The sequence below is a fragment of the Nanorana parkeri genome, unplaced genomic scaffold, assembly GCF_000935625.1.
Source record: "Nanorana parkeri isolate BGI_ZX_2015 unplaced genomic scaffold, ASM93562v1 scaffold1126, whole genome shotgun sequence".
NCBI lineage: Eukaryota > Metazoa > Chordata > Amphibia > Anura > Dicroglossidae > Nanorana > Nanorana parkeri.
Genome location: NW_017307394.1, coordinates 444,878 through 470,242, shown reverse-complemented (window position 1 = coordinate 470,242; position 25,365 = coordinate 444,878).

Here is a 25,365-nt window from a genome sequence, read left to right as displayed (position 1 = left end):
TATATATAATCTGGAGCAGCTGTGCATGACAGTAATTTTCTATGTTTTATTTTCAAAGCTTTACTGAACTGAAGAGATAAGTTGATAGGTTACTATGGGCAACTTCTCCAGATTCGGTTTGTTCTAGTTATGTTACATTTTCCCTAATAAACTAAATCTGGCAAATCACCCAGAATTTGATCAATCCTCCAATATTCAGTGCAGTGTCTTCATTTTTTTTCATTAACAAAAAAATTTTTTTTTTAAAAGGACCAGTTTTTCCTCGCCTTAGGTCAGTACCAGCTCAGCACACGAGGAATAAGTCTAACTTCACACAATCGATTTTGGATCAGCAATTTGTAGCAGCTACAGAATTGCCGTCCTTACAGCATTTTTCTTGCAAAGAAAATATTAACTGCAGTCAATAAAAGAACTATGTTGCAGAAATACCAGCCTATTTGTAGCTCAGTGATGATTGATTGATTGATTGATTTATTGAAGTGACTTTTTAAAACATTTGAAACTAGATACAGAATTGCCATTAGCTAGTCATATTCTCCAGTAAAGCTGCTGATTACCATAGCAGACTGACAGTTTGTAGCTTCCTAGATAAGTGTTGTAGCCGACTACAAAGGCCTGGATAACATAAAGTAATTGGTACAAAACTCTGCTACAAGTTACAAGTGTTATACGTTTTGGTATCCCCATAATTTTACTGCATTTCACTTCAGCACTGAATGAGTACTTCAAGAAGGGTGCATTGGGCATGACTATATTTCCCTTCTTATTATATCTTGCACTAAATACTTTTATAATTTTCATACAAGAATAAAAAGTATAAAAAACAATCAATTGAATGGATTTTTTTAATTTGTTTTCCTAATTATACTTAAAGGAGAACTACTGGGAGAGCAAAATGCACTCTTCCCAATAGTTTGAGTAAATTGGTAAATTTACTCCTGTGACCCACTAGAGAGCTAAAGTAAGAAAGTTGTTGTATATATGCATATATGTTAAGGGGTCCTGGGGCCGAAGCCAGCCGAAGGATCGGCCGAAGCTACGGCCAGATCCTTCGGCAGCTTTGTGAATAGACCCCTATGATATCTATCAAAGTGATCTTGAAGGAAATTCATGAGACGTGTCGACTTGTAAGTATAATTTGTTTTAATATCTGTAATTGCAGTGGTCATACTCATGCCATTCCCAATTTTCAAGTTTTCAAATCAATCAAATCATTTTTATGTATTTTATCTATGTTTATATAAAACTTTTTATTTTATATATATTTTAATCCCTAAGATGTGTAACTATATTTTTAACATCTACCGTATATTTAAAGTCCATTTTTCTACAATCTTTTTTTATGTCATTTTGGAATTATAGCACTGTAAGATCATTAGAAACTCTGTTTCACTCCAAATCTTAGTCGCCGTACTGTCATACTGTCTAACATGATGTTTCATTTACAACTAAAAGGTATAAATATCAAATGTATTTCTCAACTTTTTTTTCCCCAACTATCTAAAACATAAAGATAATTGCTTGATTGCAATAATGAAAACTAGACTGCAATAGTGAAACGCTGAGCAAAAAAAATCATGAACAAGGATGGAGTTTGGAGATTAAGAAAACAATTAGGCAAAAATAACAAAAAAAGAAAACAAAATGTACATATTATAACACTGTTTCAGATACCATTGTTTGTTTGTGAAGCTGTAGGATCTAAAACCTCTGAAAACATTTTTTTTCTTCCTTAATTGGGAATAAATAGCCTGACAAGAGGAACAGATGTAGCGCAGATTTAATTAAAGAGCGCTTCACATTTGCATAAACTTATAATTATCCAGGAAAGATTTTGTAAAGTCCAAAAAGCTTGCTCCAGCAGCTACTAAATGCAAAAAGAAAAGACTGGCTGGTTAAAATTATATAACCGGCAATTACTTATATAATTACATACAGTAAATAGAGCTGAATCTCAATATCATCCCCTGCCAATCTCAGGGTGATAATGCAATGCCACTAAAGCTAAATTAGATGTTGATCCAGTGGGGATGGAAACAGATAAAGCAGTGTTTGGCAAAGTATCTGTCTACATTGTAGTTGGTCCAAGACAACACTAAAGCTTTGTGAGCAAGACTGCTCTGTGACCAAATATTCTTACTCTAATCGTAGCTGTCCCACTGCGGTAGGCAGTGGGACAGTAGTTATCTTTTTTTTTTTTTACTATGTCCCCATATTAAACCCCAAAAAAAGAAAACATACTGCACATACATGTATACAAATAAAACAAGATTTGTACTTTCTAGACAGCCACCCCTCTTCCTGCTTATACCAATGTTGCACTCCCCCTTCCAGGTGAGCGCTATCCCAATATAGGATAACACTACCGGTGGCTCTGAAGGGGATTTCTACAATAAAGTGAACTAACGGGTCTCCCTGTCTTTCCTCTATAAGAAACCTCTATGATGGATCCACAGCACACCTTGAATACTAGGGTCAGTTGCTATGGGTTACGACAGCTCCAATTCTTCTTGTCTAGGGATTCATTTGCTCGATTTGCCCATCAGCACTTACCGCCCTTCTGTTGAATGATTAAAGTGAGTTCCAGACTGTAGTTATGATACTTAAACATTTATTGCAGAACTTCAGGGAGAGAGGTAGAGGAGGGTTAGGATCATCCAGGCAGATGTAGACTCCATGGCTTTCAGAGAGAATGTGGTTACAGCTTTCATGCACAGTAGGTCAAAAACCTAACACAGCATTACTTGAGGTAAGAGATACTGATTCTTGTCTTTAACAGCAGCAACCACTGGACCTGCTGCCACCGGGCTCCAGGGTGATTCCATGTCTAGTCCCCAGTCTTTGAGGCCTAGCCCGCTTAGGCAGTCCAGCGCAGACCCCGGCAGACAGGGCAGAAGGAAGAGAGAGCTCACATGGTCCACCCCAAGTATTTATCTCCTCCCCCAGCATGCACCACTGGTTCATTCCACAGTGATTGGCTGGGAAGGAATATCTACTCCTAGCAATCCCATTAGCTGCTCTGTTCTATCACCAGGGCACACCCTGTAGTACCTCTGGCAGCAGACAGATGGCAAACAATGTTAGATTGTTTAGGGGAAAACCACATGAACCAAAGTACAAATCCGTATTATTATTATACAGGATTTATATAGCACCAACAGTTTGCGCAGCATACCACATACAGTATGATAAACACTAGATTTAGGGGGCTATTCACAAAGCTGCCGAAGGCAGTCGAGTGAATAAACCAGCCGAAGTGAAGTGAGCTGAACTATGTTCGGCTATTCACTTCGGCTCAGTAAGGCTGATTTCATCCGCTGAAATCAGCTGTACATCGGCTGCCTTCGGCTGAACTTCAGTCGGCCGAACATGCTCTGCATGTTTAGCTGAGCTGAAGTGCGGAAGGACTTCGACTCAGCCGATCCAACATCTGGATTGGCTGAGCCGAAGCTCCGGCAGCTCACTCGCTGCCTTCCACCCCTATTCACATAGGAGCCGAACGGCAGTGAGTGAATAGCCGAATGCCACCTGGCGGCATTCGGCTCGGCTATTCGGCTTGGTACCGCCGTGGTACCGAGCAGAATAGAAAATCTGTGAAAATAGCCCCAAAAAAGGATGAATTTTTTTAAAAAAAATTAAATAAATAGTAAAGTTTAAAAATAAAGATTAAAGAAAAAATAAATTGGGCGAGCTAGCAGTGACAGCTAGCTTCGCCCAACTGTTTTCTATAGGCCGACACCTGCTAGAGTCCGGGCCAATGAATAACAACTGGGCTCGGCCGCCTTCAGCTGCTGTACGGGCTATAGTGAATAGCACATACAACAGCCCTTCAGTTCGAAGCTACAGCTGGATCCTTAGGCAGCTTTGTGAATTACCCTTTTAATAGCACCCTTTCCACTAGGCGATATGCTAACCTTCCATGTACTCCCCAGCTGACCTGTTCACTTGCAAGAACCCAGAGTAAAAAGACCTGGGTAAGCTCTGTGTCATTCTGTACTGGAGCTTATGCAGAGCTCATGTTCCCCCCTCAAACACTACCACTATATGACAATGTTCTTGCCTGGTGATTAGATTGTCTTCTCAGGCAGCAAGCATTGTTGTGTGGATGGAAGAAGAAAAAGTAACATGGTACCACATACCTGAAAGTACTGGGTATGTTTAAGAGTTCAAAGGGATGGACAAAGGGACTTTCACATATATATACATACTCAGAAGAATTCAAGCTGTATCAACCTAAAAGTGTAAAAAAATAAAAGATGACAACTGGACAACTGTGTTACTACAATATCTGTCTGTTTGGAAAATGTTGGATAACTCTTTATTGTTGTCTGCCAACATAAACTGTGAGCAAGCAGACATCCATATTTCTGAATGCATTTTGTTTTTCTGAAACAAATAGTCAGCAAAGCAAACCGCCCTCTGCTGCTGTCAATCACTAGTGGGGGCCTGATGATTGACAGCAGCAGTGGGTGGGTGCAATAGCTAGTTTGCTATTGGCTATTGCAAATTGAAATAGCCAATAGGAATCTAGCAATGCGTTCCTATGGTGAAATTATTTTTTTTTTTATTATTATTCTGACGACAGCCAATGGCTCCATGTCAGAATTAAAAAAAAAGCAGTGTTTCTCTCCTGAGCGGCCGGGAGCAGGAGTTGGGCTGTCTGGAGTTCAGTGTACCTGGTTAGCTGGCTGGCTCCGCCCAGCTGTCAAAAGCAGGCTGCTCAGCCAGCTTTGGCTTTCACCTCGGCTCAGCCGAGCCAAAGCATATGCCTTCGGCTCGACTGAGCCGATCGGCCGACTTCGGGAGCTGTATGGACTATAGCCCGTACAGCAGCCCTTCGGTTCTACGGCTAGATCCTTCGGCTGCTTCGTGAATAGACCCCTGTGCGTTTGCCCGTCCCTATATGTTATGTCACAATGGCTTTATCAGGAGTGGTTTGTGAGTGACTTAAAATTATTGTTTTATCAATTTTTTATAGAATAAATGCTGTAATTTTAAGAAGGAAAGGGCTGCTTCCAAAAGATGTACCCTCAACCTCTTGAGTCCCCGTCACCATTTTAAAATGGCACTGGGATAGCAGTCATTTGTTCCAGTGTCACTTTAAAACAGTGACACAAATCACCGGCTCCCGTGGGTCCTGGTGGGTGTGCAGGCTGGAACCGATGGCTGTCAATGACACCCAACATCCAGTACTAAGCCCAGAAGCTTAAACAATCAGCCCCGGGGCTTTGGATGTTTTTACTGAAACAATCAGCCCGGGGCTTTGGATGGTTTTACTGAAACAATCAGCCCTGGGGCTTTGGATGTTTTTACTGATCGTTCTTGTAAAAGTGAAAGTAAACAGTATGCTTCCACATTTTGTTTGCATCGTGAATGTAGTGATGTCACATGAAATCACCACCCACTGCTATAGTGCTATAGTGATCTATTTTGTTCACTATTTGCGGTGATCTGCTGTTGCACAGCTGCATCGGGGTCTGAATCTGATCTCCACTGAGCAGATCCAGACCCCCCATGAAAAAAATAAATTGTAAGAAAAATGGTAACAAAATATAAAAATACATCAAAACAAATATTCGGTATATACTATACATATATTGTATATCCTAAAAATAAATTAAAATATTATTCTCTCCGATTAATCCCCAGGTCCCAACAATGATGTTGGATGATCAAGATGACATTTGCATTTACTGCGCAAGTATCAAATGCTTGCATAAGTGAATGCAGCGTCATTTGGATATTTAGAAATCACAAAATGTGAAAAAGTTGTCGTTGTGCTAATTTGTGCCCTCGTCAACCCAACTTAATGTTATCCCCACATGCATCATAATGTAGTATCAAAAGGGGAATAAAGTTCCCCTAAAATAAAACATGCATAATCACTTTGAGCTTTACCACTCTGCTATATTACATAAATGTTGCACCGATGTAATATTATTTTAGTCAGTGGACTTTGCTGATTATATTGTGTAGTTAATATATATAGGGGTGTGCAAATTACGTACATGCTGCAATGGGAACAAATAAAAGATTACAGAAAATCGCATTCTTTCTAATTTTTTACAATGTTTTGCCCAAAAATTACCAAATAATTTATGTTGGCTTTTTGAACCCTTTTCAAAGATATCTGTATATCAGACAAAAAAGAAGGACAACTGAGGAGGAAAAAGGGAAAGAGGGATTTGGTTCCAAGTGATGGACAGTTGGAAAGTACAGGTGAAACTCGAAAAATTAGAATATCGTGCAAAAGTTCATTTATTTCACTAATGCAACTTAAAAGGTGAAACTAATATATGAGAGAGACTCATTACATGCAAAGCAAGATAATTCAAGCTGTGATTTGTCATAATTGTGATGATTATGGCTTACAGCTCATGAAAACCCAGATCCACAATCTCAGAAAATTTTTGGCAGTGTGGGCAGGTGCCAAGTCCTGTCCTGCTAGAAAATGAAGTCAGCATCCCCATAGAGCTCATCTGCGGAAGAAAGCATGAAGTGCTCCAAAATCTCCTGGTAGACGGTTAAGTTGCATTAGTGAAATAACTTTTGCACGATATTCTAATTTTTCGAGTTTCACCTGTATGTTTTAGCACAACCAATAGTTCCAAACAGGTGTGGGAACTGACTGAAAATTTGTTTGGGCCAGCATAAGTGTTGTTTTACTACTTCACTACTACTTCAGACAGTTCTTATTTCAGATTCTTCCATAAACAAGATCCAGTGTGGCATACCGGTTCTAATGTATGTGTTGACAACAGTGATATCCAAGGTCACCAGCTGTCTGTTATTGTTGCAAAGACTGAACTAAGCACTTAACATAACATTAAAGCTGATGTGGCATTAGCTAAGGTGTTCAATGTTATGTCATTAGGAACTAATTTGCAATTATATGCTAATATCATTAGTGCTAATTATGTAGAAATGCCAGTGTGCATAATTATCTGTATTACCTGTATACTAAATTCAAAAGAATCTTTAAAAAAACGTAACCATGCTGTGTCAGTTTTTATTATAAAAGCCAAAATAAAGTTTACTTTAATTTTTGACAAAATCAAATTGTTATTTTACAGTTCCTTGAAGACGTGTTGAAAAAAACACAAAATGGTCAAAGCAGCTGAATAAGCTATGTATTTATTTAGGCAAGAAGAATGTTCAAAAATGTAAACTCATTCTATTCAAGTGTTTCATTTTTAGATGTTGAGAAGCACAGAAAAGAGTTAGCATGGTCAGGGGGTCAATACAAAACGTTCATGTTTTTTTGAGCATGGAGTGACATCTAGAAGTGTAAACAAAGACAATTACAAAGAATAAGATTCTGCATGTTGAGCATCGTCAGGAGACATGGGTGATTCGTTTTGGAAAGATTAGTTTTTCAGATGAATTTTCAGAAATTCTGTGAATCCAAATTTCTTTCCTGAATGAAGTTTTATTGTGTTAAGCATCAACTTTAAAAAAAATATATGAATTTTTGTTAGCCGTTGTATGTGCGAATGTGAAAAAATGACATTTTTTTTTTAATAGTCCGCAGTAAAAATAAAAAAAGTGCATGGGGTTCCCCACAAAAGTTATACCAGGCCCTTTAGGGGTCTGGTGTGAATTTTAAGGAGGAATCCCACCCCCCAAAAATGTAATGTAAAAAAATAAGTAATTTCTTATGTCTGTCAATTTGCTGCAACAAAAATTCACTCATAACGTTAATTCGTACCTACAACCGCCAACGAAAATTCAAAATTCGTACAAATCCGAATCACGAAACAAATTAACTTTCGGGCCTGCATCCCGAAAAACGAAATAACGAAAAATCCGAATTAAAAGTAAACAAATGTTTTGCCAGCGCACATGTCTAATAGTCAGACTCTGAGACAGTAATATAATTTCTAATTGACTTACTCTGCAATTAAATTCTTCTAATCAGTCTTTTATCATAATATGGGCAGCACAGTGGGGTAATGGTTAGCACTTGAAGCACGGGGGGTCCCCAGTCCAAAACCTGGTCAGGACAAGGTGTTTGCATGTTACATGTGTGGGTTTCCGTTCACTTTACAAAAACATGCTGGTAGTTTAATTGACTCCTGTCTACTGTTTATTGGACATGTGAGATAGGGACCTTAGATTGTAAAGCTGACCATACACCTTACAACCATCGCAAGACTTTTGTTGAACGAGCACGCCACTAACCCGCCGACAATCGTATGATTCTCGGCGGGTTTTCTAGCATGCTCCTTCGACAAAAGATGTGTGACCGTACAGTAGAAGTGGTCGCACGCCTTCCATACACCTTGCGATTATCGTACGATCGCGGGATTTCCCGCGATTATGGTACGATAATCGCTAGGTGTATGGGCACCTTAAGCCACTTGAGGGTAGGGACTGATGTGCATGTACAGTTTGTAAAGTGCTGTGCAAATTGTTGGCGCTATATAAATACATGTAATAAAAAAATTATATTGATTACAATTTCTGACATATACAGTAAATGGCCACTAGATGGTAAATCTAAAGATCAATATATAACATTGTATCATAAAAGATTACATATACATAAAAAAATCAAATCCCATCCAAAAAGTATTTTTTGATAAAAGTACACAAGTACATTGTTATTAAAAAAACACAGAATAGTTTTCCTCTATATGAGAATATTGTATAGAAGAATAATTTAGACTGGACGTCATCTTTTTCTTTGAATACAATTAGGTTCAGACATCTTTTTAAACACAAAAATGTCCCTGGAAATGAGGAAAGTGCTCTAGTTTATATCTAGATCCATCCACAGAATTAAACATTGGATTTATCTGGACAGTTTCCTCATTGAACAAGCACAGAAGGACATTATTGTATCAGCTAAAATCAATGAGCTCACCTTGGCAGATTACAAAGCAATTGCATAATTGGTACAATCAACTTCACATCAATTTAAAAGCCAGCTGAGGTGAAGAAATGATACTGCATTGCAAACCAAGTCGAACCACCTTTGGGTCATTTATCGGGAGTAGATAAGAATGATGAAACATCAACTATAATACAATGACAGTCATGCGGCTTACACAAATGTGTTTCTATAAAAAGAATAGGAATAACCACAAGGATAGGTGACATACCGAGCCAAATGGGCAACAGAAAAAAGCAAACATACCACATAATGGAATTCAAAACAAACACTTCTGTGTTCAATTACAGACACAGAGAAGCAATTAAGGTTATTACTGTTAGCGTAGACACAACAAATGTTTTCTGAAGAATAACACACATACTGTATAAAACATAAGGTTACAAGTGTTGGAAACAACAGATGATTCTGGCTTTTAATTAACAAGTTAAGTGCCAAGAACATGGCACTTAGAGGAAATGTGTGGTGCTATTTGCTGATCATTTGGCTTCAGTACATGGAAGCAAATTTGTGTTTCTTTTTCTCACAGGGGAAAACAGAAATGGAGGGAGGATGATTATATAGCTAACTTACAAAACCCCTTGTTGATACTTTGGGTCAAAGGATATTGGAGACATGCAGAGTAGTCCAGTATGGCAGTCTGGAAACCCCTGCATTGCCAAAAGAACCCGTTGTGTGTACTATAATAATCATTCACTTGTATTGTTTTGATGGCATGTATGTGAATTGTAAGTGCAACATTGTGGTTGATTGTAATCTGCTAGCAGTGTACTCCATTTTATGTGCTATTATCTTTCCCTATGAAAAGCCTTCAAATTCATGTAAAGGCATTTTTTTGTTTCTCGTTTTGGATGGTGTACAGAAGGAGTAGACCCTTTATCAAGTTTTTATTGTAGTCTGTGTTCTTGCTGGTGAGATTTACTCCTCTTTTTGTCCTGGTGACTACTGTCCCTGAGACAGAAAATGAGGTGAAATCCAAACATTTTGAGTCGTTACTGGAGTACATTACACACTCCTAACCACTCGGTGTTTTATCCACCCCTGCACCCTGTATGTTACATATTCCTTTCCCCTGTACGCGGTGTAGTACATACTGCTGACACCTGTACATGACATACTCCTAACACCTGCATATTGAACCTAGGCTTAATGGCCAATTAGAAAAGTGGAATGGAGATATTAAAAATAGAGGTTTATTAGTTCCACGGATTCAATATATCCACAAATGTATTAGAGAAATTAAAATTTTTGTTTGAGTTACCCTAAGGATATATAACAGACATATTGAAAACACAACAACAAAGTAAGGCTGGCCCCATAAAATGTACTCGGTATATTTGTCAATTGGATATTTTTATATTGGGCTGACCATGCCTAACTTTGTTGCTTGTTGTGTTTTTATCATGTTTCATTTATTTGCTTAGGAGAATTAAATAGAACAAATAAAACATAATTTTTCTGTGATGCATTTGAGGGTATTTTAAACCCGTGGAACTGTTAAACCTCTATTTCTAATAAAACCATTCCATTTTCATTTGTGCCTGCAGTGCATTCGGGTGCGGTACGATCAAAATAGTGCTTGCAGCATTTTTATTGCACCACACCCGAACGCACTGCCTGTACAATGTGCCTTGTGATCCCGTGCGGGTGATCGCATTGCAGCCAGAGGGCGTGGCTACGGTGTCATTCACTTCAATGGCCCGCCACTCCCACTCCAGCCCGGCAAAAAAGTGAGCCAGCCGCAATGCGGACAGTGTGTTCTGGCCATAATCGGACCGGAGCACACTGCTTATGGTGTGAACTAACCATAAGCCCTGCGTCCAGTAGACATGTGTGATTCGTTTTGGAAAAATTAGTTTTCCGGACGAAGTTCGTTAGCGGTAGTCTGTACGCATTTTCGTTTGTGGACGAATTTTCATTGCAGCAAAGTGACAATTAAAAAAACAACAAAAACGTTAATGTCACTTTGCTGCAATGAAACGAACGATACCAACATGAAAGGGAAATTTACATTCGTACAGACTACCGCTAACGAATTCCGTCCGAATCCCGAAAAACAAAATAACGCAAAATCCGAATCAAAACAAGCTGAAACCAAACAATTTTTTTGCCGGTGCACATGTCTAGTGTCACGAAGCCCTGCGTCCAGTGGGTCACGAAGCCCTGCGTCCAGCAGGTAATGTAACTGTGGGGGGGGGACATTAGAGTGTAAACACCTTTGTACAGAGACTGATGTGACTGTGGGGGAAGGGACATTAGAGTGTAAGCTCCTATGTACAGAGACTGATGGGACCGGGGCTGCAACAACTGTCGGTGCTGCAAAATCGATGGTGGAAAATGTTGTCAACATTTTCCATCATCGATTAGTCGGCTTTCGATTAGTTGCCCCTGTTTTGCGGTTCCACACGCACCGCACGCTTCACGCCACCTGCCACACCTCCTCCCCGCCTCTCCCAGCTCTGAGCTCTCTCCCGCCGCTGCCCGCCAAGATGATCACGTTGTTGCAGGGAGACAGCAGTGTGGGGGAACCGCAGATGCCGACAGTCCCAAGATCTCGGAAGAAAGTTGCTTGAAGAGTGTGCAGGTAAGACTACCTGCACCGCCACCCCCCCCCCCCCCCCCACCATATGCTGGAAAAATGTATTGCTGGGATTTCTTGTATTCCTCTATAGCTGATGGTATATTGCGCTGTATATGTACCATCAGCGACAGCTATAGAGGACCACATATCCCAGCAATACATTGTACACTGTATGTATATTGTATTGCTGGGATTTGCTGTATTCTTCTATAGCCGGTGCCATTCTGCATTGTGCTGTATAATGTGTTATTACTGGAATTTGTAGTCCTCTATAGTTGATGGCATTCTGCAGTGCGCTGTATAATGATTATACGGCAAAATGCAGAATACCAGCAGCTATACCAGCTATAGTACAACATGATACTATAATGTACTATTGCTGGGATTTGTAGTCCTCTATAGCTGCTGGTATTCTGCATTGCGTTGTATATAATGTATTATTGCTGGGATTTGTAGTCCTCTATAGCCAGTGCCATTCTGCATTGATTGCTGTATAATTTTACATTTTACTATATTGCACACCACACTTTTTTGCTTCCACTGCTCCAAGCTTGAGTGACGTGATTTGCTCAGTGTTCTCTGTACAGCGCTGCGATATATGTCAGAGCTATATACATGTATAATCATAGTGTGTGATTGTGGGGGGGACATTAGAGTGTAAGCACCTCTGTACAGAGACTGATGTGACTGTGGAAGAGGGCAAAACAAATGACAAACGCACTCAACAATTTGTCACCAGTTATACAGTAAGGTGCACACCAAATGGGCTTTAAACAGTAAAACAGTAGAAAGGTATCATGGCACAATCACAAACCAGCATGTAAAACAACTTACTGCACCCAATTTGGGTACCTGCACCCAATTTGAAATCTGCTCTGCATGTCCTAGTGAAAATTTAATTGAGACTTCCCTGTTACTCCTTGTACTGTTCCTGGGAAAAGATCCAACAGGAAACAGGTAGCAGATAAAAAGGAAAAAAAACTGGCAGGGGTCCCAAACATTCTGTACGCTTACTTATGCTGCAATACATGTCTGTGTTAGAGCACCAGCTTGGTAAGCATAGAACACTGAAATTGAAGAGCAGGAGCAGAATTTTAATTGAACAAAAAAGGCATTTCCAAGCAAGGATATGTCACAAACATAACACGTGTTGAATACAGTGCTATAAAGTGATACAAAAGTGTGAGTCTTTGATTTTTATAAGCAGCAAGCAATCAATTAGGGTTTATTCAGTATTCTGAAACAAATTCTGCCTGATTAAAAGAAACCTGTCATACAGAAAATAAGCAGTCTGCCACTGATGACTTCCTATTCTGAAAGGCTAGTTCCCCTGTCTAGCATATTAATGAACAATAGCACCCTCATATACTGTAGCTCTTATGACAGCTGTACTTTAAGCGCAAAAGGGCAGGAGAAGCTTTATAGCAGGGGTCCCTAAATGGCAGAACGCAGTCCAGATATGAACTGAGCAGTGGTTCTGCTTAGACCGCAATCACCAACTAGGCTATGGGTGGCTGACAGACAGCCATAATCCAATGACGTCACCTTTATTCCCTGCCCAGCATCAAGGGAGGATGCAAGAGTATTGCCCGTCTCTTGGCTCCTCCCATTCCTACCTCCTTCCATCCTTGCATCTCCAGCACCCTCTCTAATCTTCTCTTAGCATTGCCTCCTTGCTCCACATTAATGTGACAGCAGTGTTTCAAACTAATCATCCTTTAGTTGTCCCCATCAGAGTGCCCTCTTACATTAGCTGTTGCCATCTGAGTGACCCCTTATATTAAATTAAAAAATAAGGGGGCACTCTGATAGGGACAGCCAATGTAAGGGGGCACTCTGAGGTGGACAAGCCATGTAAGGGGGACATTGCATGTCCTCGTCAGGGTGCCCCCTTATATTGAGTGTCCTCATCAGAGTGCTCCCTTTCTTTGTATTTAATGTAAGGGGGGACTCTGATGCGGACACCCAATATACGGGGGCACTCTGATGGTGGCAACTAATGTAAGGGGGCACTCCGATGGGGGCAACTAATGTAAGGGGGCATTGTGAATGGGGCATCTAATGTAAGGAGGCACTCTGAATGGTACAACTAATGGAAACAGGCACTTCAATGGCTGCAACTAATGTAAGGGAGCACTCTGAAGGGGACAACTAATGTAAGAGGGCACACCGATAGCTGCCACTAATGTAAGGGGGCAGTCTGAGGAGGACAACTAATGTAAGAGGGCACTCCAATGGCAGGAGCTAATGTAAAGGGGCATTCTGATGGGGACAATTAATCTAAGAGGGCTCTCCGCTGACAGCAACTATTGTAAGGGGGCACTCTGATGGGGACAACTGATGTAAGGGTGCACTCCAATGGAAACAACTGATGTAAGGGGCTTTCTGATGGATGATGCACTTTTTTTCAGTGAAGCTGCCCATGATCTGGTACAACCACATCACATTGCGCTTTGCCTATAAAACTTAATGAAATGTCACTTGTGACATTTCAATAAAGTTCTAACACTTTTTTTTTTTAAGTGCGATGCATCAAGATCGATGCATCACCACTGTGTCTGGGAAAACACACCAGTAGCTGTGGGTTGTTGTGCAGCTGCTGGTGTGAATGCAGCCTAAAATGCCGGATCGCGATGCAAAAATGGACCGAGTGACTGTTCTGTCAGGACTACAATTCAGACCTCGGCTTGAAGAAAATTTTGGTCACCGGACCTCCTTGAATTTTAATTCACTACTCCTTCTTTACAGCAACCATGTGGGTTGCAATGGTGCTAACCCTCTACTTTCTACCCCTTTCTGATCTTTAAGGCCTTATTGCACTTTTGAAGGCTGTAACTCCAGTCAAAGCTAAATAAAGCCATGTGTATTTCTAACCAGTACAATTAGGAATAAGTGGGGTAAACTTTGATTTTATTAGTATGCTAAAGCACGTTGTTCTCGCAGTAAGAATAAAAGGTCAATGTGAGCTTTGATTCTTTATTACAAATGGACTGAGAGCTCTAGCACCTATACCAGTGAGTTATGCCTATTGGAAATTGTGTTTCACAGGTCAAGTGAATCCCTCAGCATCTGTCTTTCAGTTCCATTGGGTTTTAAATTGCCTGTTCTAAGTAAATGTCGCAGCCTCCAAAAAGGCAATTGCATCTGCTAAATTCTCTGCTGATCTATTTTGTACCTTGCTGACACACTTTATTTCTGCCTGAGTTTCCAACCAAATGCATTGAGAAATAGGACAGAGCGGTATTGCCACTCAGTGCTCGGAAGGTGCCTCCATCATAACGTTCAGGAAAGCGCTGACATGAATTTGCTGACATAGCCACTGAATCAAATTGCTCATATTACTTCTCGTATTGTGTTACCGAAAAGGTCTATGTGTCATTTCATTTATGTGAAAGCAGAACTAAAATATATAAAATAAAATAGTGGAGTGTAAATCATGTTGTTGGAACCAGGTTTGAAATGGCAAAAGTTATAAATAGTTTTGCTTAATCCCATGGGACAGGGATGATCAGAGTTAAGATAATTCAAATGAATAGTGGAAGTGAACCATTCCTCACATGTAATAGAGAAACTTTCATGTGGGCGAACCAAATACAACAAATGAAACTTTTATTAACCACGTTTTGCACAGCTTTAACCTACAAGAACTGTTCTTTACAGAAAAGAAATTATATGAAATGAAAACATATAACTGATGTTTTTTCTCAGGGATATACTACTAGAAATAATAAACAAATCTAATTGTATTTAAAGGTCCTTCGCTGTATTTTATACTTTTTAATGATGTCAGTGCCACTCTCGCCATTATTACACTGTGAGTGCTGGGCACTGTGCTGAGGCCCCTCAGGTAGTAGGGGAATCGTGGCCTGTACTCGCAGTATGTCCTCTGTCTTCTGCTTTCAATGACACTGGGCATCATCTTAACCTCTGCTGGGAGGCTGGTATGAAATATGATGCCTGTAGTTGGGTTTTTATAGTGACACTAATAGTGACACTAATAACATTGAAAAAATGCTGTACAGAAAAAAATCCAAGCAACAAATTAGTTTCGATTCATCTTGTTTTGGATTTCCGGTTTTGCGGAGCTAAGGACGAGTACGTCTAGCCGCCGCCATTAGCAAGCTCCGCCCCCTTGTTTTGGATTTTTCATTATTTCATTTTTCGGGATTCGGGTCCGAAAGTCAGTTCGTTTTGGGATTCGTATTTGTCTGAATACGAAATATTCATTAATTTCAGATGCGTTTAACAATATTTAAGAACAAAAATTAGTTGCAGAAAAGTGACAAAAAAAGTAACATGTTTACTTTTTTTTCTTTTTAACTTTTGACAGTCCACAGAAACAATAAAAAACCCTTTCCTGCTCTGGCAGGCAGCTACTCAGATCAAGGGTCTGGTAAGGCATTTTGGGGGTCTGGTATGAGGGGACTCCACGTTGGTTTTTGTTAACATTTAACCACAAAAGTTAATTCCAAATTACATTCAGAAAAATTTTTTGGATGCATCTGAGTTTCGTTATCTAAAAACTTGTATACTTTTGCATTCATTATTTCTTTGATTTGGAAATTCAGATGCATCCGATTGTCCGTATTTGCCGATATTTGTACGTATTTCAATTTGGAACGAAACGAATTGCACATGTCTAGTAAGAGTGTCAAGGATGACATTTCTGCACAACCAACAAAGGACATGGCCTAGGGCAGGGTTTCTCACACTTTTAAAACAAAAGGCCAGTTCACTGTCCTTCAGACCATAGGAGGGGCAGTAGAAGTATAAAATGCACCTGTGGATATAGATAAGGCCCCAGGGTTGGTGAGCAGTGGGAATTAAAATTACCTAGTGCGGTGTGGTTAGTGGGAGGAGGAATAACATCCCATCGTTGGTTTCAGCGGAAAGAATAATGCCCCATTGTTGGTTTTAGTGGAAAGAATAGTACCCCATAGATGGTATCAATGGAAGCAATAGTATCCATGGTTGGTGTCAGAGGGAGAAATAGTGCCTCAAGGCAATGGGCCACATCTGGTCCTTGGGCTGCAGTTTGGAGAAAACTGGCCTAGAACAACAGGGCTTCTTGAGGTGACACACAGCTACCCACACATCATACTAGTGAGTAGAAGTAACATATTCTTGTGTATAATAAAAGGTTCCAGACTGATGTCCTGTCTATCCTGCCTGCTAGAGCAATTCATCAGGGTCGTTATAATGTTGTTGGACAGTTTTGGTGGATTGAATAGTGTTCTGTTTAATTAGAGTTCACCCACTTTCCGTCTGTGCACCTAAAACTGAACTGCAAGTAGAGTAGTGTCACCATTTGTCTACTCACCAAGTCATCTCTTATAGGTATGATCATGCAGAGAGGGAAAACTATGCCTCTTAGCCTCTCCACCCCCATCCTTAGTGTGCCTTGTGTGGCTATGACTTCTTCTTTTGCTAGAGTGATACTAAGGCCAGCCAGATTACTAAACAATAAAATATATACAAGTTGAACAACTAGGATAAGAGGTAGTGACACAAGATATTTGGGCTAAGGGGGCAGGGAATATTAGTCTAACCCCAAGAGTGCTAATTTGTTCCCATTAGTGACCATGTGCCGCATAGCAAACCAGATCGGATAAACAGGCAGGAAGCCAGGTGAAGTGCCAAATAATCAAGCAAAGGTGTATACAGGCCAAGGTCGGGGTTGGGGGCAAAGCGGTGCAGTTATTGCACAGGCAGTGGCCAGGATAGGTTGGCATAGTTGTTGTACAGGCAGAAAGCCTAGGACAGGTAGTAGGAAAATGAAAACTAGGAACAAGAGAAAAAGTAGAGTTGTTTGCAGGACAGGTTCTCAAAGTGCTACTGAACCAAATTATATCACATATTCACTAGAGTGAGCTCACATTGCAGCACTGTACCATTCCCAGCAAATGGTTTAGACATGCAGCTAAAAACAGTGCCCCCACCCAAACAGTGTATCCACTGATATCAGGAAAAAGAGGTGAGGAACCGAGCTTCTCCCAGATACGAAAAGCTAGCAGGTGCAGCCACCGCTCCAAACTCACTCCTGTGATGGACTACAATCTCACGTTTAGTTTACTAATTTGTATTGAAATTAAAGTCCGTCACAGGAGTAAGCTTGGAGCGGTGTCGACTTTACAACACACACAGGGACCATGGGCAACAAAAGTAGTCACCCTCCAGAAGGAAGGACAGTGTCAGAACCAATTCAGAGATGATTTGAGGATCTACAGCTGAGTGATACACAAATAAGATACATTTTTGCTAATAGTTGAGATACTTGAATCTATTTTAAGATTTACTTCCTGAGTTTAATGTCACTTTAAATTTATAACTGTCTATGCAAAGTTAAGAACTGATAAAATCAACAAATGTTACTTAATATATGAAGGAACTAGCTGTAGTAAATACAACTCTGGATCATCCTGGTCTTTCTCTGGTGTTAAAAATGTAAATTCAGAAATATTCTGCAATGTTATGTCTGTCATACTGTAAAATCAGGTCAGTTTTGGATTTCTGCACATTAAAATCTTCTTTGAACAAATGCCAAACTTGGTAGAAAAACAGCAGCTTGTGTGCAAACAAGATATTTTCCAAAATATCAGTTCGTAATGATCCCTTCTGAAGGCTCAACATTTGCAAACAGATTGTAAGGTTTGTTTCCATATCTAAAATGCAGATGGAAGCGTGTTTGTTAAAGAGGCCGTCACATTTAGTTATAAGATTGTTTAGAAAGCACTCAAAGGAATCAAAAGCAATCAAGAATATAGAACTGAAGAGCAAGAAATGAACAGACAGTTAAAAAGACACAGATCTCATTAGAAAAGCAGGCAGGTGTTTGGTAATTAGCAGTCAGAAAATTCATTTCATCTGTTTAGCAAATATAGGAGCAAATTAAAAAAAAACGTCAATTTCATCTAATGCTGAAATATAATACAGGTGATTGTGGGACAAGTGCTCAATCAAAAGCATTTCCTGTACCTTTTCATTTCTTATATATCTTAGATTAGATGCCAAGTTGTCATCAAATCATTATACTTAACTATCTGTAAATTACCAGATTAGTAACTGCATTTCTTAAACGGCTACTGTGTGGTATACAACTGCATTAAACATTTTCAGACTTTTATGGGCAGGGCAATTAAAACCAACAAACCATGGATTTTTTTTTCATTACCAAATAAGCAATAAAAGTGTTTTCACGTTTTTCACTAGCAGGGTTATTCACAAAAGGGTTAATAGTTTGGAAATGGCAGGAGAAGTGAACCACCTAGGACAACATAGCTGAATTGGAGAATTTTTCCAAATCAGTTATGTTGCCTTAGATTGTTCACTTTTCCTGCCTTCTCCACCCTTTGGTGAATAACCCTTAAATCTTTAATTTGATCTAATATGTTGAGAAGGCCCAGTTGCCCGGACGGTATAAAACATAAATCCACTTTATATTCTTTTTTTTTTGCTTCCTCCACCACAAGTAAAGTCAACACAGTAGGGTATGTTCATAAAAGCAGCCTAGGAATACATAATACTTTATAACAGTTCATATGGGTTCTCTTTCGATGTATTTCACTTCTCAATTGCTTAACGAAAGAACATTAGAACAAACAAACAGCATGTGTGCTTATTAGGCTTTATGGGTCTACTCATCAATATTTTCACCCAAGATTCACGAATGTTTCTAATTAAATTTTATGTTAAAATGAGTGAATCATGTGTGAAAGTTGGGTAAATCGTGTGTTAAAACATTGATAAATAGAGCCTATTATTCTTTCAGAAACACAGGGACTTCAATTTTGTTCAAAAGCAATATGTAGTGCATGGAACTCCATAAAACATTGGAGAACTATGGGAGGAGTGAATTACACTCATCCTCATATTTAATGCCAACGGGTGACAACTGTGGCACGTCGGCTCTATTGATCGGGAAGTGAGCGAAAACATACTGCCGATCTGCTCAGTTCTTGATCATCTCCCTGCAGAGAGCGCTCCGCTCCTCGAAGGGATTCCTCCCTCTCAGATCCTCCAGCGCAGACTGACAGAGCCAGCTGTCAATCAGCCAGCTGGGTGGATTTCGACAGTATTGTCCAGTCCCAGCTGCAGCGCTCTCAGCATAGAGCCGGCAATAGCTGCTATATGCTGAGTTTTGGGTCATGGGAAAACACAGTATATGTCCTCCTGTGACCCAAAAGAGAACTCTGGAAAAAAACGTCCCATAGTTCTCCTTTAAGCAGTCTTAAAATAATAATCTAAAATAATAATTTAAATAATAGTCTGATTTGTTGGGGCTGGTGCATATTTGAAAGAGGTGATTGTCCTGCAGTTTTTATATTGAATGTTATCTGCTCTACTCCTGTCTCTTCCCATTCTTTTTTCCATATGGTCTGCTTCTGACACAATTGCCATTGAGTTATTGTAGACTGGGACCTGTGATATAACTTCATTACAGTTTCTGTTTGTGGATTTTTTTTATCTGACTGTCATCTCTGATGAGATCAGGATGGATATGACCCAGGGGGATAGAGTAATAAGTGTATATTGAGCTATACTCAGTCATGAGGTCAGTTTATCTAGTGAGAAGTGATAATGGGTGGAAGTTTCCTTTACCTGCGAAAACTTCAAAATTTCCAAATAGGGCCCTCAAACTTCATTCAGTTATTAATTTTTCACGTATTCACTCACAGTGGGTGTACATTTCAGTGTCTTGTAGATGTTAGCTTGTTTATTGGCACAGTTCATTTTCTTTATATATTAAGGGCCCTCAAACTTCTTTACAGATCCTGAGTCCCTCATTCAATATCTCTAATACCTATAAACTGTTTAGTGGACTATTACAAACCCAAAAAAGAAGAAACATAAATTATAAACACAATACTAAATTCCTCAAACCTGTGTACCCACAAAAAGCTTTTTCATTAATACAAGGATTCAAATACCATGGTTTTTTATAAGATAAGACACAGTTTTCTACTCTGGATGGACATTTCCCTAAGTGTCAGGGACAAATATATTACTTACTTATAAAAAATAAGTCCTTATTTCCCATGAGATCAAAAGTTTCTCCTTATCACATGTATTAAAAATCTTAAGGTAAAATTGTAATACCTTAAAGAAAGTATTTGTAAACAGATTGTCTGTTCAAAATATATATGTATGTGAATATACAGTATATATAAATATATATATATATATATATATATATATAGATATAGATATATATATTAGGGCTGGTAATGATTAAAATTTTCGTGTTCGATGAATCTAATTTTTTTTTAATCGATTAATTTAGATTAATTATAATGCACATACAGATCCAACTACATTGGCCTATACACATACAGCACAGCAATGAAGTAATAAAATGAACTAGGATCAAACTAATCCAGCACGTTATGAATCTCACGTGCCCCACTTAATATGGCCGCCGCTTGAGTGGGGCAACTCAGAATAATAACGTGCTGGATTATAAATGTATTTACATAGTATAGTAAAACAGCAAAGCCCTAAGGGTGATTTAAACATAAGTATTAGCTTAATATTTGAAGTCCATTCCATTTCATGTAAGGACCTGATTGCAACATAATATCAGTAAATTTCAATGGACACATTTCTGGGAGCGAGATGGGGGGGATGAGGGGGTTAATGGAGAGCCACATAGTGCATATATATAAGTTTAAAAGATAAGACAGAAGCTTGGTGCTTCTTGGGCAAACTCACCGGCCCAAGTGGCTCCGTCGGCTAACGAAGGGAGGGAGGAGGAGTCCGGCGACGTCACGGACAACGACATCATTGGACTCCTCCCCCCTTCCCTTCGTTAGCCGACGGAGCCACTTGGGGAAGGGTGGAGGAGTCCGGTGACGTCAATGTCCGTGATGTCACCAGATCTCCGACAGGACTCCCGAAAGCCGGCGGAGATGTGAGTCTTTTCTTTTTCGATCAAAATAATTTTAATCAATCAAAAAGTTTAACGATTAATCGAGGAATTAATCGTTAATTTCCCCAGCCCTAATATATATATATACGTAATCCATATAGGGATTTTGAAAGGTCTATATCCCAGATGACCCAATGACAGGTGTATGTGGATAGCTGCTTTATTTTAAGCATGCAAAGACTGATTATGTCAGAGCATCTTTAAAGTGATTCACAAAGACTCCTGATGCCGGAATGGCTCCTGTTCTTGTGAGTATACAATTTCCTTTTGGAGATGTTAATTTATTAACTTCATGTACAGAATGACACAATAACTCATAATCAGGAGAAAAAATGAAAACATTTTAACACACAATGCAGCAAAAGGTGAACTCAAAGCCCAGTCACTCATTCACACCAGAATGCATCCACCTACAAATCATTATCAACATCCAGGCATATTGTAATCTCTGGCTAATGGCTTTAAACACATATAATCTGAATTTGTTATCTCAGCAGAGAATTCATATTACAATCCACTGTGCGGACCTATTTGGTAATGCCCATCCAACATGTACAGTAAAGGTCCAAACATCCCATGTACATTACAGCCATCAATAACTATGTTTTATATCATATGGCATAAATAAGTCCAATGGGCCATAAACATAAATTTATTGTTGTGACTCAAATACCTGCAATTCAGTAATTTGTCATATGCTCTTGATAAGTTTGCCATCAATTTGTTTAAGAAAGAGTCAATATCATAATATCCTATAGGTCAGCAGCATGTCATAATGAACCTAAAAAAAGGTACAATGCTGTCCCAACAGTGCTGCAAAGTAATCTTTCCTTACTAATAAAGCCATAGCACATCCATATGGTATGCCAGGTATATTATCCAGATGTGATACAGTCTCTCATACCAGATGCACCATATATAATTAAAAGCATCCTCACATACTGTACATCCAGCATGAAGTCTCCAAGTATTGTCCATATGTCCCATAATGTATAGGAAACAGTCCAACAAGTGGTCCCACCAGCTTAATCCACAGGTACCCAAGCTGGCATCTGACTGGTTTCACTGGTCTCATCCAACTGCCTCAGAGTTGTATCCCAGAAAGAGATACAATTGAGCCCTACCTACGGCTGGAGGTTGTAAACCCTGCACCACTTGAGTTTTATAAGCATTTTACAGTAATAGCCAAGCAAATAGACCTTGACACAGATTAGAAAATCTAAAAATATCTAGTATATAGACAGAAGTGGCTTCATAAAGGCTGCAGAAGCCCATCATCGCTGAGATGCAAAAAGATAGGATCAATAACTACTGTGGATGCCAGCCTAATAATGCAGAACAGTATGCATCAGTTTACTTGACTATAACTCTATGACTAATTTGCCTATCTAAAAAAGAATTTCCACTATAATTTGGTACAATGATTTAAAAACGACCCTCCCCAGATTTGTATATCATGAGCTAACAAATTGACAATAATATCGAAAATGTATTTTTCACCATAACATTTTAATAATAAGCTTTTTTTAAACTAAAATATATATATATATATAATGGGTTCTCATTTACTTGAATTGCCAGAGGCTGCTGACTGCTACTGTAAAAGTACTCCATGTAAAAGACACAATGACAGTTTAACCAGCAGACACTGGCTTTCTTTAAACAATGTCATATGTTCGATATGGCTTTATAGTAATTACATGATTATGCCAAGCTGAGTGGCTCTGAGTCTCTGTATCAGAGAGCGTGGCTGTCAGATACAGGGCTGTCACAGAAGACAGAACTTGTACAGATGCTGGCTGCTAGTTCTGCTATAGGACGCTAATCTATCCTCAACACAGTAATATAGGGGATGCAGGTGGAAAGACATTTACTCATAATAAGCTCACATGTAAAACTCTTGCATAAAAACTTGCTTGTTTTTTGCCTTTAGAGGCCTGTTAAGAACGCCATCAAACCAAAGATCAATAACTTATTCACTCTACCCCAGACTTCTTCTTAAAATAGGCCTGTGCCCAGATCATACACAATACGTATTTAATATTCCTAACAAGCTGCAAAAGCACTTTTAAACAAGCTCTTATTCATCTCTGTATCGTGGAGCATTGTGGAGACATTTTCATTTTTAAATTTCACAACAAAGGCAGTAAAATGGTAGCTTTCTTGGCAGCCTGCTAGCTCTCTAATGTTAACAGAAACCAGGTGCTTCTAAGCTAAGCAGAGGAGGAGCCTAGTTTTCTCTCAATGTTTCACGCTTAGGGGCGCTTCTTCAGGAGAGGGACGTTGTCATTCAAATGTGCAGCCCGGGGCGACTGTGCAACATGCTGGGGGCTCCACAGTGAGAGGAGGACGGACACCCCTCGGTTCTAAGCAGTTCCAGGACTTTTGGCTACCCTCGATGCCTCTCAGTTTATGCTGCTCCGGGTGGGATTTGTGGTCCGGGCCTCTCTCCCCTCATGTGCTTCGGTGACTGTGACCCAGGTGCTGTGCCTGGACGGCCCTGCAGAGATGCACACACAAACTGACCCATTTGAATGACAACCTTCCTCTCCTGAAGAATATATACCACATCCATTACAGCGCCCCTAAGCGCAAAACGTTGAGAGAAAACTAGGCTCCTCCTCTGTTAAACCTTCAAAAACGCTGTATCATGTCAAATTACAAACAATCATGTCTCTGTTAAGTCTGATTATCTAATCATGTTAATTATGTCTAATCATGGCTTTCTACTATCATGCATTGTAATTCTATCAATCATGTTATTCACATATATATGAAGGACAGAACAGAAATAGAGTGAGCTTTTCAGGGAGATATACAAATTGTATATCTCCTTTATATTTCTCCTTTTTTATTTTCTCACCTACCTGCCTCAGTCAGTCCTCGCCTCGTGCCAGTCTGCCTCTTTCCGGATGTCCTGGACGTGAGTGAGGCACCCGTCCGCACAGCCTCACGTCCTCCAGGGAAGCCCGTGACATGTCACGCTATGCGGGTGGGGGCCGGGGGAGGAGCTACCTTTAGGATGTGATCGTGCAGATCGCATAGGACAATATGTTATGGCATTGCTGTATGCGGCCGCTGCCATAACGTATTATACTATGCGATCCGATCGGCAATTTTCTGCGGGCAGCGGGCTCAAGGGGCAGATGCTTCGGGCCCCACAACTTTTATTGGGCCCGGGGCAAGTGCCCTCTTTGCACTGCGTTAAAGACGGCCCTGTATCTGCCCACCCTTTTAACTTCCCACCCGGGAGCCACAGAAGCTGCACACATAGAAATAAATGTGGCTGTACGCAGGTTTATGACAGACTTGTAGCCCCCAGGTGGGGAAATACACCTGGAATTTTGGTGTATGGCCCTACTTGGCCATGTGCATGAGCCCTAAATCTATCCAATTTTTTTTATAAAACTTCTTTGACAAAATATAAGCATGTTGGATATACTGTATACAGGATAAGAACAAGGGGAGATATACGAGTTCTTTGTACGTACTGGTCACTGGAAGGTTGTAAATACACAGTCTTCAAAGATATTCTTTACGCCTACGCTCTGTTGGGATCGTATGCTTAGTATCAGTTTAGGAAGAATAACCTTTCAAAAAAAGTACACAGGGGTTGATTTGACCTTAAGTTTTGATTCCGATGAAAGAAAATAACTGCATCTCAAGGCAACTTTCTAAAATTGTATGATGTTGTTGAAGGCACAAGGCTGTTGATTAAAGTAATTGCAGCATTGAGAGCGTAACAAAACACAGCACAAGTTAAGCTAGCATCACACTGGGTGCCTGTGTGAGTCACTTTATTTTCCTGCACCTTGAGAAGCAAAAATTAGATTTCAAGGCTGAACAGCAGAAATTTATAACACCTGTAAAATTCTTTATACTCTGCTATGAAACATGTCAGCACTGAAAAAATAAATTATTTTGGTTATGTACTTCTTTTTACCAATGTTACATGATATACACAAG